General features: G+C 45.1%; 1 gene segment (V, D, J or C); it reads right to left on the bottom strand.

Moving 5' to 3' along the window:
• LOC103161741 overlaps positions 1-18,033 on the bottom strand; it is an 842,827-nt gene that overhangs the window by 57,549 nt on the left and 767,245 nt on the right.

The following is an 18,033-nucleotide window of genomic DNA, read 5'->3' as shown; positions in this document are numbered from 1 at the left end:
AGTTTTCAAGGCATGTCCTCCCCTCCCCTTGAGGTGTCACACATTTCTGGTGACAATGAATTGATTACAAGGAGACAGGAGGATAGTGTTCCGCCATTTGGAGGCTGACTAGAATGAGATGAGGCTTAAATTCCAGCCCTGGGAGACGCTGTCTCCTCAGCTCCCTTCTTGCTTTAGCACAGGAGAGGGAGATGTGGGCTGAACCGAGCCTCCACATAGCGTAGCTTTCTGTTAGTCTTGAACTGATGATGTGTAAGCAGTAGCCCACAGGAAAGTTTATCTCTGAGCCCAGTTATCACAGTTAACTATTTGTTAATGCAGTGAAATGTTTGGGAGACCTCTCAGTCTTGGAAAGAGCTAGTGACCCCATCATCTCAGCAGAGGTGTGCAACCTTACAGAGCAGGCCTGGAGCTACAGTGGAGAAATTAAAAGAATTTCATCACAGGTTTGTTAGGCCCAGCCTTGCTTTGTAGCCTCTGCAAAGAAAGAGCCCACTGTGTGGGGAACCTCGTGTGCGTGCAGTTACAGTCCAGCATGCCAGAAGGATGCCTGTGTGGACTCCTCATGGCTGCAGACAGCTTACCTTGAATCTTTCATTAGTGTCCCTTTCCTGGGGCCACTCTTTCAAAGAGCCTTGCCTGGGCGGTTTCACCACAACCCCACCCCACTGTGGCTCTTCTGTTGATCACAGAAGACAGAGCTGAATAAAGGAAACCAGGAATCTGGCTTTTATACAACATCCAGACCATGCAGCCTATGGCGGGAAGGAGACTCACCCCCTTCAAGGTTTTCCTACTTTTACGTTAGCTGATTTTTAGAACAGGTCAGTTTTGAAGTATATTCTTAAAACCCACCAGCAACACCGATTTCTTTTAAAAAGTGTCAAAAGCAACCACAGTGACTTTTCTATAAAGTTTTTAACTGTCTCAGTGCACACCAGAGAGAGCAGGAGTGTACACGAGGCAGAGACTGCTCAGAGGATGGACAGATTCCTCCAGCCTTACGTGAACTAAGCAGAGGCTGAATCATTATTTTGTTACCAAGAATATAAAAGGGGTTAAATGCTCTGCCCAGAGAACCAGACAGTCTCTCCTACAGAGATTTCAAGCACTCCAGGAGGGACTGAGTAAGAGAAAGAGCAAGAAGGTAAAAGAAAAAGAAAACCAGGCTACAGAATTCCCATTACTAGTTAATGAAGTCACAGAGTCCCATATTATTTTGGGGGCAGTTTTAGTATCTGTGTTATTTTTGGTTCACTAAATTTGCATAGTCACAACCTGCCAATTGCCTCTCAATCTTTCTGGAAAATCCTTTCCGGCCTTAGCCAAATCCCTCTGGACCCTGCATTCAATTTGTCTCCCTGTACAAATAATTTCACTTAAGGTAAATGATTGGGATATTTTTGGCTAGAGTCAATTTAGTCTTTGTGCAGCAGCATTGGGCACCATCTCTCCACAATAAATCTGTTCAGATTTAGGAGCTAGGCTGGAATGCTTTGGAGGGACAATGCTTGGAAAGAGAGGCTTCTGAAGGGTCCCTTCTGTCATACCCTAAATACTTACTTGGATTCACAGTTAGGAGAGTTCCTTTCCCAAATGTCAGTTTGTAGCTGCTGCTTCCACTATTCCCACAGCCTGGGGAGGCTTTACAAAAACAGGAACCTGGCTGCTCTTGCAGAAGGGCCCTGGCTGCTCTCATCCCCACACTGCACTACAGACTTTGTCAAGACCCGGGCTTCTAGAGGCCATTGGAGGGCTGTGATATATAAACTGAAATATATACATCTTTAAGCCTTAAATACGGTATTTTTATTACTCTTTTTATGACTAAGCTGCCACCTTCATTTTGGCAAGCCCCTTCTTTCTCTTCCTTCCTAATTGTTTTTTCTTGCTCAGTGCTCATGTAGTTTCTAGTTTATTGCACTTTTGGGGGGGGGCACGATTTCTCTGCTATTTATTGAATTACTTATAATCAATTCACTGGTTTCTGGACTATGGGAAATGATTTCAGAAGAGAAAGAGGCCAGGGCACAGGTATTCCGTGAGGCTGAGGGCTTACCCATCGTTCCTGGAGGAGTGGGCAAACCATGTGTGTCTCTCCAGCAGACTTTGGAGGACACAGCCTAGAAGGATGGCCTTGGAGACTTACAAGCAGCTTTGGCCTCCATATTTACTTGGGTCAGCCTGTCCCTTGCCCTTCTAGAAGCTGTAGTAGGAATTGTGACACATCACACAGCTTTATAAAGCTTGTATACACATTGTATAGCCAAGCCTCTCTCCTCTCTTGAAGAAACCTGGTCAGGTTCCCAGCAGTCAGGTCAGCTGTGGAGAATGGCCTGAGCCTCACAGGCAGGAGGGTGTAACTGCGCCTCCCTGCTGTGCTCATCTTGTCCTCCACAAAGTCTCCTTTACCGGTTGTAGAGACGTACTGGAAACTTCAGTGCCTTTGTCAGACATTTAACATCTTTATCTTTTTCCCCTTCATAGATCTTAACTTCTTTTCCTCTCACCCTTCATCCAGCCTTGGCAGAGCTTTCCCCTAACACAGCTGGATTAAAAGAGTCTTCACACTTAAAAGTCTCCTGAGTGAAGTTAAGCTGGCTTCCCACTTCAAGTTTCTGGACTGACTCTGGGGCCTCCTCTTCAGGGACTCAGCACACCGCTCTCAGACAGGAAAGGTTAAAAGGCACATGGAGGAGCCAAGCAGGAGCCTGTTCCCAGGAACCCTCTGGTCCCTCTGTGCTTGGGTGGATTTATTTCTGAACACCTTCACTTTCCCTCCACAACCCGCAGCTAGGTCATTGTTGCTAACAGGGAGCTGTCCTCAAAATCAACCCCAGAGGACCCATCCCATATGCCCTCTAGTCTTGAAATGAGACGCGGCACCCTTGTCCTCCCAGTTTCTAGTTGTGCAACATGAGAGGATTAGGAGAAGATCTGTTTGCTTCCACCCTCCTCCTGTCCCTCTTTAATAGTTTCAAACTATTTATAGAAACACCCCTTTAGGTTAGAAAAATGTGCTAAGTCTCTAATCGCTTCATCTTTTTTCTTGCTATCTATTTACTGCAGTCATATATTTACAATCTAAATTTCCATTTCATTTCCATTTTAGGAGCTCCCTAATGCACTTTTCTATTACTTCCGGAACACTGTGCAGAATGACAAACCACAGAACAAAACAAATCACAAGGACTTTTTAGGGCTAGAGACTGACATTTCTGTCTGCTCAAGACAGGTCTGGGATGAACATATTATTATGACTGTTCCAGGCAAGACCAAATATGCAGTCCAGGCAACTGGGCAACGAGGCTCTCAGGACTGACAGGCTATGTCTAAGGAGCTGTCTATTGAGCATCACTCCTTGGGATTACTTTGGATTTCCTCTTTAATCTACTTCTCAAATGTCAGCTTCCTATCTTTTTCAGAATCCCTCTGGCAGGGAAAGCTTAAGGTAGATCTCGGGGATATGTTTTGAACCTCAACTGATTTTTCATCTTCACACACATCACAAATAGAGGAACGGAAAGAAAGAGGACTGTAACACTATTGGTAAAGAATTTAAAACAGTTCCATGGGAAGTATGAACATTATAAATAAAATAGAGTTATATACCTTTTCCTGATTATATTTCCAGTATTTAGAGATCTCTAAACAGCCAGTCCAGTCTGGAAATGTAGCAGATGACCTGCCTGCTCCTTGGGTCCCCTGAGAACCACAAGACACACAGGCCAGCATCTCAATCGTTTTCTACTTGATGGTGTTTTAGGCATGAAGGACTTAAGGAAGGTCAAATAGAGGCAGCACAGTGATTATGAGGACATCCTGATTCTAGCCTTTCTAATGTGGACAATAATTCAGCCATGCAAGTGGATTTACTTTAAGATGCCCAGCCGGGTAACTGGTATTTTGGAATTGTGAGTCAATGTTAACCCCTAAATAATTATTTAGAATGAGCTTCCATTGGTGTAGAAAATAGACATTGTCTCACAAAGCAAAATTTCAGCAAGACTGAAGTTAATTGAAATTGGGTTTGTTTTGAGAATGGTGCAGTCCCATTCAAAGCTTCCTTCTGGCCTTGTGGGGCGAAGAGAAGGGCTGCCCATATGCCTGGTCTAAGAGTAGCTAGTTTGTCAGCAAGAGTACAGAAGTGAGAGAGTATCAAAGGGTCTCCCCTGATGTACAGAAGTCAGTCCTGGCAGGGATGCAGACATTCCGGAGGACCCAGTTAGAACACAGCAATGAGCAGCATCCTGGGATGTGGTTTCAGAAGCTCATGGTCATTCTGACTCATTTGAAATATGCTTTAAATGTTGCCTGACCCCTAAATACCAGCTTTTCATCATCGTTAGTACCAAAGGATCTTGTGGAACTTTGCTTAACTAGCTGGGCTCCAAGACTTTGCATTACAGAGAGCCCAGATAGCTCTTTCCCTACTTGTGTCAACATGGAAGCCTTGCCTAGTCAAAGATGTAAAAAGAAGGTGGTTATTCAGTGACCAACACACGCCTCACTGTCTCCTCCTGGGTCAGGCTGCTTGTGATCCTACGGCCGCTGTCTCGAGTCCATCCTGTGTTCTCCTCACCCTCCTTCCTTTCTGGATGCATTCTGCTCCTGAATACTAAAGCTTCAATTCAGCAGCCGTTAGTCAGACATAACCCCCTAAACAGAAGCAGGCTTAACATTCTCAAGTGTTTGAAAGTGTTGGCAATAGTCTTAAAGTTTCTCTTGTTAGGGGCCGGCCACCGTGCCATTGTGACCAGTTAGCAACACAGTGAAAGGTGCTAGTAGTAAGTAGGTAACTTGGTTGTTTCCATTGAATTTTAATGGTGATGGTTTATGTTTAGAAACAAGTAACTGTCATCCAAACGTACCTGGAGTGACGCTCAGAATCGTCCCTTTTCCAAATGTCAGCTTATTGTTGGCTCCAGTAGTCACACAATGACACATGACTCTACAAAAACTCAGTGGTCCAGACTTTCCCTGAAGCTTCAGTGTTTGCTTATTGGTCTAGAAACCTCCCCAACAAAGCCAGCATTGTATGCTGAGGAGCACTGCTCATAAATCCCCCTTTCCTTGTAGTTACAGCCACTTTTCTGGGAGCATGTTAGCATCCGTCCCCTACTGCTGCCTGCCTTGCAGCACAGAGGCCCAAACTCCTTCTTCTCCCTCTCTCCAAAATTATTAAAGAAAAGAAGAAACCTCAAGAGTCAGTTCATTTTCTTTTAGTTCCATGGAAAATCCCACCAACTGTAATTTTAAAAATCATATGTTTAGTAGTTTGAATCCTAGTGCAAAGGTCCAGTGTCATTCTCATCATGGCTCACACGTAAATAGCATGTAGGATCAAAGGTGGTGTCCTGCATATGTCAGGAATATACCTGACATTGTTTGGATTGGAATCAGCCAATGAGACTGCTATGGTATGGATTTGGGTTACAAGACAGAATAGAAAATGTGCATATCAGGGTTCTGGAGAGTAACTTGGAATATTAGAAATTAAAACTTACATAAATTCACTGTCAGTTTTGTCCCCTTCCCGAAGGTGAGCTTCTCAGATCCTCCTTGATTCACACACCTACACACTGCTTTACAAATACTATCAAGACTTCTTTGCCAACTTCCAGGTGCCAGAGTTCCACCAAGTCTCACAGGGGAGGGACAAAGGCAGAATCATGGTACTGTGCAATTATGCAATTACATGGCGATTCCTGAATGGGCCAATAGAAAATATTTGGTCCCTCTTCTACCTAAGAACGTGTTAGATCACTGCCTTATTAATTAGGCAAGTAATCAATCCAGTTGGTTGGCAGGTACAGTTAATTTGAAGGAGATCAAGGCTCTGGGGTCAGAGATGAGGTTGACACCAAGGGCAAATACCTCGGTTTCTCTATCTGCAAAGTGAGAGAATGGCAGCAGCTTGTCAGTGCTGCTTTAGGGACCAGGGGTTTATGACTGGGTGCCAGTAGTCTGGTCAATCCTGGGCTGTCTGTGAGACATACTTCTGTTTTTTACAACTACAGAGAGCAAAGTGCCAGTGGCTTTCCCCTAGACACAATCTCAGTAGTAAACATTCATCTCTGGTATCTGAGCTAAGTTTCAAATTATTCCTTCCTTTTTTTGTTTATTCAGTTTTATTCATTTTTTTTTCTTTGCCTGGGTCTCACTATGTAGCCCAGGCTAGTCGGCAACTCACGATCTAGACCAGGTTGGTCTTGAGCTTTCAGTGATCCTCCTGCCTCTGCCTCCCATGTGCTGAACTTACAGGTTTATATCGCTACTCCCGGCCCTTGTATTCTCTTTCCTACTGCATGGACTTGATGAAATTACTTTGCCTCTCGAGCATCCTTAAAAACAGGAGTTGTCTTAAAATGAGGGCTGTAGCAGCCCTGAACCCAGAGCCATATAAGAATTATGTGTGACAATGCAGAGGAGGCTTACAGCAGGTGGTTGACAGACCCTCATTGCTATTTCCCTCCTTGTCAAATGCGTTGTGCATGGCCCTTCTTAAAATGATGACCCAAAAGTTTGGAAACCTGTGTGAGATTGTAGAATTATGGACTTGTCTCTTTACCTGAAGACCAGCATAGCATGAAGGGCATAGAGGAGCTGCAAGACAGTTTGATATGGGGGTAGGGGTTGTTAAGTGAGCCTGTGGGAATTTGGACAAAGCTCTATCCACTTGCAGGTAGATCTCAGATACTTTTTTTTTTTTTTTTTTTTTTTTAAACCTGACCGGACTTGAATCTTGGCACACATGGGGCAAGAAGCCACATGCCCTTTAGTTGATGTAAAAAGGATCTCAAATCACATTCAGAAAGAGAGTTAGATACTCCCACACTTACTTGGATTCACTGTGAGCTTTGTTCCCTTCCCGAATGTCAACTTAGAGCCACTGACTTGCTGGGCACTGTGCTGAAGGGCTTTGCAAAAACCCATGGCATCGACTTAATGAGCACAGCTTTGCAGAGCTTCCCAAGGGCTAGAAGTTTCCTCTGCTGTCCGAGTTCCAGAAGAGGAATAAGGGATACCCATTCTCTTAGGTAAACTGGGGTGCCAGAGCTGAGGCAGTGCCCAGAGACAGGATTTTTACTTGAATATCCCAGAAGGCTTTGCAAAGCCGATTCTATATATGTGATCCACGGTCCAAAGCCATCACATCATGCAATCCCAGCAAATATAAGTTCCTCTGGGAGAGAAGTAGCTGTGCAGTGTTGGACAGCTATGGTCATTTTCTGAAGGCAAGGCTAGTGTTTCACCCAGGCTTTTGCCTTTCCTGCCTTTGCAGGTAGCCGTTCCTTTCTACTGTTACCTAGTTCAATTGCTGTCAGTCATTGTCCCTGCTTCAGTTAGCTTCCCCCAGATCCAAGGAGCACATAATGATTTTATCTCTTTTTGGAATCAGAAATTCTACTTTGGCCAGACTTTGTATAAAGATGTATTGTTTTCCTCCATTGGGTCTGGGCTGCTCAGGGTTACGAGGTTTCTTGGCTCTGCCCTGCACCTTGGTATTGGGCACAACTTCGTGACTTTGAGTGACTTTACTTCCTCTCTGAGTCTCACTGTCCTTATTTGCAAAGTTAGGAGGTCATTAAGGACTTTGTAAGCTGTGAGGTTTTCGTTTGCTTCTCTGGATTTAATGTATTCAAAAATGCTGTGTCATTTTTACCCCCTGGCTCATCTAACTCGCCTCATCTCCTAAACAAAATCAAACAAAAAAGTAAAAAAAGGGAAAGTAGGTCTCTGCTTAGCATACTGGGAAATGGTGGTTTCCAACCCTACCATCTGCCTTAGTGTTTGATCTTCTTAGAGTTTGAAGTCAGAATTTTGGAACCAAATCCTTAGGGAGAGCTATATTTTCTTAAAGGAATCCAGATAATTCAAAACCCAGCAAACAAACCAACACCTTTGGTTTAAACACAGTTCTTCTCAAGCTTCATGCCCTTCAGCTGTAAATGTAGTTTTAGCTCTTTCTTTTCTGCAGTACCCACTGTCTGCCCTTGAATCTGAGACCCATCAGAAAGGGAGACTGACCTCCCACTAGATAAGGTAATTCACTATGCAGCGTCTTCCAGGCCTCCAGGTTCCAGGTGCTCATACTGAGGGCTTCCGAGCACCTCTGAGCGAGGCTTGCTGGGCTGACAGATCACTAAGCACCTCAGTGTCCTTCACAGAGCACTGGGTGTGTTCCTTAGTGTTGGACAGAGATATCCACCTCAGTTTCCAGTGAGATTAGGCAGGAGTGGAGGCCAGCATCTTGAACTGTCATTTGAGGTTCTCTCTCTTTGACTAGTGCAGCCTAAGATGCAGGCCATGAGAGGGAGAGACCAAGAATGTCAGGATGCTCCAGATTTCTTGTCTGTTTTCACAAGGATTGGAGAACCTTCTGGAAACATTACTAGGCTGTCTCACCTGGCTGTTCTATAGGTGATAGAAAGGTAACTCTTGGTGCTTTACCACTGACTATAGCAGAGGAGAGCTCTGGGGGCCCTCGAGTATACCAGGCCAGTCAGGCTTCCCTTTCCACACTACACTAAGACAGAGTACTGCCTGCCCTCCCTTGTGTACCAGGACCCAATCTCGGAAACACTGTTCTTCAGATGATTTCTCCCTGAGGACTTCAGTTTAGGAAAACTCTCTATAGTGGGGGCAAAAGCAAGAAAACACATTCTAGAGCCCGTCAGAAAGTGACACTGTTGATTACCTGGCGTTGAAGGCTATCCACGTCGCACACAGTTTTTCTGAAGCCACGTTGCTCAGGACCACTGTTAAATAAGTCTTGGCTTCATGATGAAAACTGTCCATCCACAGCCCTGGCCCATTGACAAAACCTTTGTCTCTTTCTTGGGAAAATGACAATGTCGTCTCATCAATCAGTCTGGATGATCCTTGGGAAAACTGTAGGTGCCCAATAAGCATTTGTTAAGTTGAATACATATTAAATATCCATATTTTGTTACTATTCCTCAAGGAACGCTTCAATCTCTTTCCAACAATTTTCAGGTGGAAAAAAGTAATTCTGTCAGGTATTATTTGCTGAGTTTCATGATTCTTTCAGTCATGGCTCCAAATGCCAGTTTCCTGTTAATTTGGTACCCACAGAAGCAAGCACCTTTACAAAAACTTGCGTGTCAGCATGGTTCAAAGGCAATGGCTTTTCTCCTTCCTCACTAGAAAGGGACACCCTCTGTTACTCAGAGATGGTCACCTTCCCTGAGAAGGGGTTGGCCTCTTTTCCTCTTTAGGAGTAGACATGGGAGAGAGAAGATTCCATTTCAGGATGAAAATGATAAATAATATTTCAAAAATCTTATCACATCAAGCAGACTTTTTCTTTCCAAATTGATGGTTTTGCTAAAGGCTGTTTTCAGCACTTGTCTTTCTCCCAGATGCAATAATAACTGGATTTCAAGTTGGCATCTGGACATGGACCTCCAGGCTCCCATGAGTCACACACATTGAACCAAGACATCTGCTACCCCCAAGTAGAGAAAGATACTTTCCTTTTTCCTCTTGCTGGACAATGAGGATTCGAGCAACACACACAGGGTGGTAGAAACTCTTAAGCCTTTGGTCAGTGGTCTATACAGTGGCATGCTGGAGTGAGAGACCTGGAAGGGCTTTCCCAATGTGCTCACTGGAAAGATAAAGACAAATTTGCTCAAGGTCATGTAGGTAGGTTTGAATCATAGCTAGCACTAGAATTCAGATCATTTGAGTCCCAGTACTGCCTTCTGCCTCTCTCTGCATGTGCCACAAGATAGCAGGACTTTCCCTGGGCAATCTCTCCCTACAGGAGCTATTGGCTGGCCTAGGGAATTATTCTCCCTCTTAAATAGTGGATTTGGCACCATGAAAAAGGACATGGAAAATGAGAGATAGAACTTCTTCATTTATTTCTAAGGCTGCAGGCAATAACAATCGATAGCAAGGGAAATGGCCCGTGGGATACCCAGGGAAGCCAAGGAAAAGACAGAGATCGAAAAATTTGCCCTTTACCAAAAGGATAATCCAACAGAGAGTTGGCTGTGATTAGTGTCTCTGCAGAACTCATTATAGGGAATGACTGCATGCGTGGATGGCAAATTCAAAACAGTGTGGTCCTGCCTTCACTTCTCGCTCCCGTCGTGGAGACTGTGAATAGAAGAGCACCCTTTCCCTCTAAGAGTAGATGTGGCCAAAGAATGCTTCTTACCAGTGTGCTCCAGGGAGCCACTGCCAATTGTCAGCTCTTGGTAATTGAGATGCATCCTGTTGGCTCTCGCTGGTCAAGAGAACAACCGTGGAGCAGCTCCTGCAGATGGCCAAGAATTCTAACTGTTGGGAGTCAGACACAGTTCCATCATAAAAGGTATCAAAGGCCTGGTTGGATGAAGACTGTTCTTCCCACAGGCTGCTCCAGAGGTGGCATCAAGGACATTGTGGAGTGTCCCATCATCCTCCAAATGTTTTTCTAAACACCAGCTTTATAGAGGATAGCACTGGGGTAAAATCATGGTAGGGTTCTTCATGCTTATTCTTGTCCAAATCTGAAAAGTCTTTCCCCAAAGCAGGAATCTGGAGATGTGCTGGCCCCTGTCTTCCTTTGGAGTACTTCCTGGTATTCATCAGGCCAGGCTGTTCCCAGGTGCCACAGGAGGACGGTGATGCCAAAGCTCTTTCTCTCGACACTTGCTGCATAGCCACACATTCCAGATGCCTCTAAAGTTTCCCTTTCAGTTACATATTTGTGGCAAGTCACAATATATCTAGTGCTCTGTATCCATCCAAATAAATTTCCCTGTTCTTGACTGGCGTTAGGCAAAAATGTCTACTTCCCTGGGTCTCTTAGAGTAATATCTCATTTCCTTGAAGCCAGATCTCTTTTAGTGACTGGTGAAGAATGGGCCCATAGGACTGATACAGAAGCAGCTGCCAGGCTCAGTGATGAAAGTGGATGGAAACAGAAGAGCAGCTTTGAGATCAGTTATGAAAAGAGTTTTCCTTCTTTGACCTATTTTCTGTTGAGCTCCAGATGACATATTTATGGAGATGGGCTAGTTAGAGCAGCAGAGGGCGCTGCAAGGTCAAAAACAAAGTCACCCAGCTCAAAGGACACTGGGAGGAAAAAAAAAAAAAAACCAAAACCTCTCCCTTATTTTATTAATTAAATTCATTCTTCGGCAATTTCGTACATATCTGCAATGCATTCTATTTTCCTTTATCCCACCTTCTCTATCTTTATGCTGCTCCAGCCATTCCCCTTCTGCCTTATAGGCCCCTTTCCCATGGTCACGACTTTGTGTTTTGTTTGGTGACCAACCAAGCTAAGCCAGGGCCATCTGTGTGATTGGGTATGGAGCTATGCAATGGAGCCTGGAAGGATAACTGCTGGGCACACATCTGAAGATAACCTGTCCCACATTCCACCATTACTCAGTAGTTCATCAGGGAGAGGTAGGGCCCTAGGAGACCCCTCTTCATCCATGACTGGCGGTTGATAGGTCCAGGCTTGTGCAGGCCCAGTGTAGGCCCAGTGCAGTAAACTGTAGCTGGTGAGTTCCTGATTACAGTGGCCAGGATAAACTCAGAAGGTAGTATCCAGTAGCCTTTCTCTCTGTCTTCTGGGTTTTACATTGTCTCCAACTTTCTTTTAGTAGTATGAGTTATCAAGATTCAGACTGAAGGATAGAAGAGGTTTTATTTACCCCTCTTGAGAGATGATTTCAAGCTAATGAAGGTCAGTCCTGATTTTTAGGTGGTTGGTGGTGCCTGCAAACTTTTAGTTCCCCGAGAGCTTCACAGGCTGCCAATAGCAGTGTGTTAGGGAGATGGTTAGATCTCTTGAGGGCATTAAGTTAGTAGTGGGCTATCACATCCTGATGGAGCTTTGGGCTCACTTAGTCATACAAAAGTTGCAACTTTTTGAAGACCTAAGAACAGTGGGCATGAAGACTTATTTTTCATGTTCCCCAGATTCTTTGGATTTGGGGGAGAGCACAGCTGGCTCAATCTCAGGGGAGCACAGGGCTCTATGACAATGTGTCTATGACAACTCAACATGCATGTAAATGTCCCTGATCCTAAGTATGTTGGCCAGAGTTCCACCCCCAGATCCACAAGGTAGAAGGAAAGACCAGAGTTCTGCAAGTTGTCTTCTGACTGGCACAAGTATGTTGTGGTTTGTGAATAATGCATGTTTGTTCAAACACACACACACACACACACACACACACACACACACACACACACACACACGCCCCTTTAGAAACATTAAAAAGGTATGGTCTTTAGATATTTCTTTTTTAACCATTGATTGACAGGACAAACCTTCAGCTAAATTTAACAGCCATTTTTTTCATATTTAGTTAGCATATTTTCTCTGGATAGTTTTGATACCTCAGGACTATATTAATCTGTATATTTGATAAGCAGGTGCTGAAGGTGGTATAGACGTAGCAGGCTGACTGCAGAAACCCATCTGGCTTACTGTGTGGCTTCCTCAGAAGTGTCCTTTCTGAAGAATGCCTTTCAGGAAAAGCTAGGGGGACACTAGAACTGGGAGATACCACTTATGCCACCCAGCACTGCATCCAGCATCTGTGCCTCAGTGTGAATTGGCTGCATGTGTCCTGTGTGAGGGCCCATGAAGCCCATGTCTGTGCTCTTGCCTTTGGTCAGATGTCACTGAGGTAGTGTAATAGAAGAAGTCATCAAGAAAATGGTTCAGTCCAGGGGTGGGTTGGGGACCTGGAAGTTCTGAAAATGACTTCTGCCAGTAGGGGCTGGGCTGTGTGCAAGGATCCCTCCAAGTCTCAGCCTTTGAGAAGGAGGGCAGCCCTTTCGCCCTGAATCTTCTTCTCCAACATCCAGGGCTTTAGGGATGCTCACAGTGGGATGTTGGCCCAGGTGGTATTTCCCTTAAGAACTCTCCCTGCCTATGGTTGCCAGATACAATTCAGGAAGTCAAGTGAAATCTGAATTTCTGATAAATAATGAGTACTTTTTAAAAAATGTAGTGTGATGTCCCAAACACGGCATGTTCCAAATATTAGTAAAATTTCAGCTGTCACTTGAGGCAAACATTGACTGCTCTCTTGTATTTGTATTTGATACACCTGGCAACTTAGTTTGTGCTGCTGATGGATTCTTTCTTTTTTTTTTCTTCTTCTTCTTCCTCCTCCTCCTCCTCCTCCTCCTCCTCCTTTCTTCCTTTGTTCTCTACCCTCTAAGATGGAGCCCAGAGCCTCAGTATGCTAGGCAAGTACCCCACCACTGAGTGAAGCAGCATTTTTCTTCTTCCATTTTTTAATTTGAATTAGAAGCAAGATTGTTTTACATGTCAATCCCAGTTCCCTCTTCCTCCCCTCCTCCCCTATCACCCCCACCCCAACTAAAACCCTACCTATCCCATACCCTTTCTGCTTCTCAGGGAGGGTGAGGCCTTCCATGGGGGGGGGTCTTCAGAGTCTGTCATATCCTTTGGGATAGGGCCTAGGCCCTCCCCCTTGTGTTTTGGCTCAGGGAGTACCCCTCTATGTGGAATGGGCTCCCAAAGTCCACACCTATGCTAGGGATAAGTACTGATCTACTATAGGAGGTCCCATGAATTTCCCAGGTCTCCTCACTGACACCCATGTTCCTGGGGTCTGGATCAGTCAGTCCCATGCTGGTTTCCCAGCTACCAGTCTGGGGACCAAGAGCTCCCTGTTGTTAGGTCAGCTGTTTCTGTGGGTTTCACCAGCCTGGTCTGGATCCCTTTGTGAAGCAGTATTTTTATATTTATTGCACATCTAGTTATTGAAAGACAAGCTGGGGGTTAGGGACACATCAGTGAAAAGATGAATTCTTTCATTAGTCTTGTGGCGCTCATGCACATTGTGTGTGTGTGTGTGTGTGTGTGTGTTTGTGCATACATGTTGAGATTGAAGAATATATATTATATATATATAATATATATATATATTATATATATATTCTACAAATCTAATGATTTCAGACAGCAATCTGAGGGAAAATTTCAACAGAGTTATAATCCAGGGTGGCAGTGAGTGAGTAACTAAGTGGAGTGACCAGGGACATTTCACTGGGGTGACATTAATGAAGAATTAGGATCAGAGTCTTAGATAACTAGAATAAGGAGGCAGATGGAGGACTCCAAGAAAGGCTGTTAGTGCTGAGGTAGACTGAGAAAACAAGGAATACATGTAAGGCCAGGAAGGAGGCCAGGGCCAGAACTTTGCAGGGTCTTAGAGACAAAGAAGAGCAGTTCACAATTCTATAGACCTGGAAAATGGATGGTTCAGAACAAGAGCAGGACCAGTCGGGACTCCTGGCAGTGGTCCTTGTGAGGAGATGATGATGTTTGCACGAGTGGGTGGTGGGGATGAGAGAAAGAGATGGGCTGGTGATTAGAGTACTAACAGGTCTTGCTGGTGAAGCCGATGTAGGGATAAGGGAGAAAGGAGCCATTGTAGATACTTGTGGGGGTTGATGAGTGAATTAGTGTTTCTGACTCCAGAGCAGGGCTTCCTAGATACTGTGTTCTGGTTTATATGGAAAACCGTATTGTTAAGGCACGTGACTGGAAGGGCATGGCTCAGGGGCTCCAGCCATGCCGGGCATACAGGGCTTCTCAGAACAAGCTTGTAGCTCTCTCTCATTGCATTTTACCCACCAGCAAGCTCTCTTTGGGGCAGTAATTTTATATCTGCCACCAAGTGTGGGCTGTAGACAGTTCCAAGAGACAGGAAGTCATGTGGTGTAACACAGTAAATGCTTCCAGGATCAGCAAGTACCCCCCCCCCCCAAGTATCAGACACCAAAGACTTCTAGGACCCAAGGCTGGGAAAGGTTTTAGAAACAATCTTGTCTGACCATCTTCCCACCTTTATTCAGAGGAGTAAGAGACTTAATTTGTTTTACACATTGCATACCACACAGGTACTTGCTAATTTGTTTGGTTTATTGAGCTCTACAAGGTGGATATATAGATGTCAGGTGCCCCGAGACAGGGCTACCTGAAGCGTGATTCCTGAATTGGTGTTGGTCTGGGGCCAGAGAACACAGGAATGGAGAGAGAGTTATTTTATGTATTAAGTATGCCAAAGCTTGCTGTCGTGGGGACTGCAGTTTCCTTCCCTTATCCCACTTTCTCAAACCCCCTCTGTCCTCCCCTCCACCCCTTTATTTTTTTTAAAGCAATTCATTTTCATCATCAGAAGTATCAGTTCTAGATGAAGACGAACATTTCTGTAAACTACAACAGCTCCTTGTGAAGGCACTTACCTCACAGTTTCAGCTGATCCAGTCACATGGCAGTCATGTGAGAGGCTGTCCACCTCCCCTCCTATTTTCCTCCTATCTCCTTCCTGTCCAAAGCCCAGTGATGGCTCAACAGACTCCGGCGGCCCTCCTCCAGGCTACGCCTCCTGCCCTCACTGAAAGGATGATCCTTGGCTTGACTCTCAGCCTTTTGTTCACCTGTAAGAAGCTTCCTTCTTTTGCTCTGCATCCCGTCCCCTTTCTCTGACCTTTAGAGGCTTGGGTCCCTTTTTCTTTCTTTCTTTGCTGCTAGTCATTCTCTGCCTGTCACTTTCATCCCTGTTCTCCATTGAGTTCTGGGATGCTCAGTGTCTGGGAATGCAAAAGCTACCATTGTGTCATTTCCTCTTCACAGGCAAGGATGCCCTGTGTATCACATTGACCCAGGACTCCTCGGACAAGACAGTGACAAGTGGCAGCCAAGTAACACTGTTTTGCACTTATGATGTGAATTTTTACAATCTAGATTTATTTTGGTATCGAAAAAGGCAAGACCTGTCCTTTCAGTTCATCCTTTATAGGGATGACACGAGATCCCATGATGCAGAGTTTGTTCAAGGCCGATTTTCTGTGAAACACAGCAAGGTCTACAGAACCTTCCACCTGGTGATCAATCCCGTGTGGCTTGAAGACAGTGGCACTTACTATTGTGCCTTAGGTGCCACTGTGATGCAGGTGCCCAGGAAGCCTGTACCCAAACCCCTGGCACCCAGTTTAGGAGCGGCCCCCTTCTACAGGAAGTCACATGGCAGGTTGTCAGGTGTCCTTCTCAGTCATTTGTATTCCAGTCCCCAAATGACTACTAATAAAAAGCCTGGTCATAGCCAGGGGAGACTCTGGCTTCCAAGGAGCCGAGCATCTCACTTTGGGTTCCCTGGGTCTTTGCCACCTGAGTCTCCTGTGATTGGCTATGGAGAACTATAGCTTGAGGTAATACTCTCTCTGCCCTCATGTCTGTGCTGTTTGCTGTGAGGGTATCAGAATGGTGCAGGTGCTGGACCAAGGACGTTGCCATCAATGTTTTTTTAGTTTATATCCCCCATTGCTTACTCATTACAGTGTATTAGTAAGCTTTCATTTTGAGACTCAAGTGGTTTCTTAAGCCCACCCCTATCTTATCTTCATTCTGTATCTTGTTATGTCTAGTTGTGCTTCCTCCTGGGTATTCCCCAAAGCCTCCATTTTACTTATTTTATTTGGACGTTTCTGTCTCTTTGCTGAAGAACATGCCTGTCCAGTTGTCTAAGAACTGAACACATTTTTTAAAGTGCTGAGTGTAGAGCTTAATGGTGTCCCAAGACAAGACCATTTTCTCTAGGAGAAACTGGCTGTGTGACATTGAAACAGATGTCCCTTCAGTCTCTGAGACATGGTCTCACCTTTCTCTACTTCTCTGTTGATGTCTGCATCTTAAATATACAATCATAGTTACTAGACAAAACCCCAGGGATGGAAGAGCCCAAAAGTAAGAAATAGTTTCACAATCTCAGCTGGCTCAGGACAGCCAGGGGCGCCATGCTGGACTTGTAGAACTCTGTTGCAGCTAGACCCTACGAGGCTTTATCAAAATGAATTTGGGCAGGAGTTTGCATGCACTTTAGACATAGTAAGTGAAATGTAGCCGCTATGGGGAGCAACAGAGAAGATGAGGTGAGGGAGTCACAGGTTACCGCCCATCCCAAAGCAACCAAATCTTTTCTGGCTCCTGCCTTCAATCTTCACACACACACACACACACACACACACACACACACACACACACACACACACGCACGCACGCACGCACGCACGCACACACACACACACACACACACACACACACACACACACACACACACACCGGTTTCAGGGAGGGAGAGAACCGGTGGAATGTGAGAGAGTAATGGAGATGATGGTAATCTGAACAAGATAATGACATGCCTGTAGGAAAATCTTATGACCAAACTTGTCATTTGTGCACTAACAGATATTAATTTCAAAAATTCGGAGGTTCATTATGGTGGAAGAAATTTATAATCCCGTGATGTGGTAGGATTTTATTTTTCCTGCCGTGCTGGGTCAGAGCTGTCTCATTTGTTGCTGACAAGAGGCAGTCCTGAAGCTCACTGTAGTCACACTTTGATTGACACATCATCCCCATTTTGGTGATGCAGTGAGCTCTTGGGACAGTAACTTTGGGCTGACAGTCTTAAGACCTTGGTTCCATTCCCAGAAATATCTCTGCCTTACTGAATGACTTTTGACAAACTACAAACATTTTCTACGGGCGAGGGAGTGGGGTAGGCAGGGCAAATGTTTTGTTCCAGCTGAAAAATGAGGATTCGATCTTTTCCAGCAACTTCAGAGTAGCACTCTGATGTCCCAGCAAGGTAGCAGAAGTGAGTGTTTTGGGACTAGGCACTCTTCCTGCATACCAGGTGAAGTGTGGGATGCCCTGATTGCTGTTCCCTGGGTAGACCTGGCTTATCCATCTAGATTTCCTGAACCCAGTGACTCCCAGCATCACTACCTCCTTTGGTTTGGAGTCTGTGGTTGTTGGTGGCAGGGGAATTGCCCGTGATAATTGCTTTTTCCCACGTCACACCATGATCTCTATGCATCTCATAGGAGCTGAGGAAACCACAGTGCTGAGTTGCTAAACCTGCTACCTTGGTGGGTATACCAATAAAGCTGTGGCCTTGCTGAGCTGGGATTAACAGAGCCGAACACCACGGAAGGTGTTGCTATTCTAAC

This window comes from Cricetulus griseus (assembly GCF_003668045.3).
Source record: "Cricetulus griseus strain 17A/GY chromosome 1 unlocalized genomic scaffold, alternate assembly CriGri-PICRH-1.0 chr1_1, whole genome shotgun sequence".
Taxonomy (NCBI): Eukaryota; Metazoa; Chordata; class Mammalia; order Rodentia; family Cricetidae; genus Cricetulus; species Cricetulus griseus.
The sequence above is the reverse complement of the archived record's forward strand: the minus strand, read 5'-3'. Positions and strand labels throughout refer to the sequence as shown.